The sequence below is a fragment of the Myotis davidii genome, unplaced genomic scaffold (genome assembly GCF_000327345.1).
Source record: "Myotis davidii unplaced genomic scaffold, ASM32734v1 scaffold37, whole genome shotgun sequence".
NCBI lineage: Eukaryota > Metazoa > Chordata > Mammalia > Chiroptera > Vespertilionidae > Myotis > Myotis davidii.
This window is the reverse complement of record NW_006289395.1, coordinates 2116718-2118735: the sequence shown is the minus strand read 5'-3', so window position 1 is coordinate 2118735 and position 2018 is coordinate 2116718.

Below are 2018 nucleotides of genomic sequence, written 5' to 3'. Positions count from 1 at the left end.
TGGGCAGCTGGGATTTCCCGCCTCCGCTGCGGCGGGGCTGGCTGGTGCGGGCTTCGCTGCTCTCCTGGGAAAGTGCAGCGGAAGCAGCCTTTCTGCGGGTGCTGGCCACCCGGTGAACCCCCTTATTTCACGGGGTCAGGATCCATCGTCTCCGGCCAGTTAGTAACCTCTTGGCATAGGACCCCCGTCTTGTGAGTCCTTCAGAAAACGTGTAGGAATCTGGAAGGGCAATTAGGCATTAGTTTATGAGGCATTTTACCCTTACCCGAGTCAACAACCCTTGCAGAAAAACAATAGCTGTTGAGTTGTTTATTTTGTTCAACAATTAAATCCCCAAGGACTGAATGACAAAAGACTCAGTTCTGATCCCAAGGAACATACTGCTATAGTTGATCAGTGTTAACGTAAAAACCATTGAAACCTGTAAAGAATTTTGTGAGTTTATTTGAGTCAAGCTGTCGACATATGCCTGGAAGCAGAACCTCAATGAATTGAGATAATGCTCCCGAGAATGGCAGGGTTACATTTGTATTCATACATTGCAACCAAAGGAGAGACATAGGTGAGTTACTTGAAATTCAATTAACATGATAGCGAAGGAATTTGTGGTATCTTGTCCTGGGGCCCAGCACATTTGGTTGAGACCCAGGGGCTCCAGAAAAAGCGAAGTTACAAGTTACCCAGACATTTCAAGGGTATGTTATCATAGATGCAAAAAGACAGATAGGCTCAGTTAAGGTAAAGATTGACCTTGTTAGTGAAGATACTGGCCTAGGATGTAACTGCTCACCATAACTGCTGTAAAGTTTAATTTCAGACCATCCTTTGTGGTTACTTTAGGTCTCTGAGTCTGCAAGACTGCTATGCAGGCCTCCCCTGAGCCTGTCCCCTCCACATCAGTCTTGAGCCTTTTGTGTGATAATTAAAAACATTACAGTTCTGTAAAGTTCTTTTTGGAGTGTATGTCTTAGGCTGACATCTCTAATTATAGTTTGTAATTGCTGAAGCCTGGACATCAGAATGGATTGCAAGATCCAAGTTAGCACTACCTAAGATCTAGGGCAGCAGTTCTCAACCTGTGGGTCACGACCCCTTTGGGGGTCCAATGACCCTTTCACAGGGGTCGCCTAAGACCATCGGAAAACGCATATATATAATTACATATTGTTTTTGTGATTAATCACTATGCTTTAATTATGTTCAATTTGTAACAATGAAAATACATCCTGCATACCAGATATTTACATTACGATTCATAACAGTAGCAAAATTACAGTTATGAAGTAGCAACGAAAATAATTTTATGGTTGGGGTTCACCACAACATGAGGAACTGTATTAAAGGGTCGCGGCATTAGGAAGGTTGAGAACCACTGATCTAGGCTATCTGACCCAATGGCTTGATTTAACACTAATTTTTCCGCCTATTTTTAACAATTGTGTACACCCCTATAGAAAATTTAGAAAATACCAACTATTTGCAGAGGAAAAATTTTGATCGCGGTAGCTGTCATTTGGAATAGTAGCCATTATTGTTTTTTAAAATGAATTTATTTATATAAAATATGTGTTACTTATAACACATATATCATGTAAAGGAATCTATATTATTAAATATTTACTGAAAATACATTTTCTTGTTGCATAATAATGCCATGAATAATCATATCTTATTTAATTACTAGGAGCCCAGTGCATGAAATTCGTGCACTTGGGGGCAGGGGCTGGCGGTCCCTCAGCCCAGCCTGCCCCCTCTCACAGGCCCATGGGAAGCGGGCCTAAGCCACAGTCTGGCTTCCCCCTGTGGGAGGCGACTGGCTGATCAGGGGAAGACACCAGCCCCATCACCCCGCTGCTCCAGCCACTGCCAGCCACTGCAGCCACCAAGGTGTTTTCATCAACACGGACTCCAGTCCCTTCACCATGAAAAAATGACAACTTTCTTTAGGCATTTTCAAGATGTATCTTTCAGAGGATATGACATTTCTTTCTTTCTTTCTTTTTTTTTAATTTTTTTAT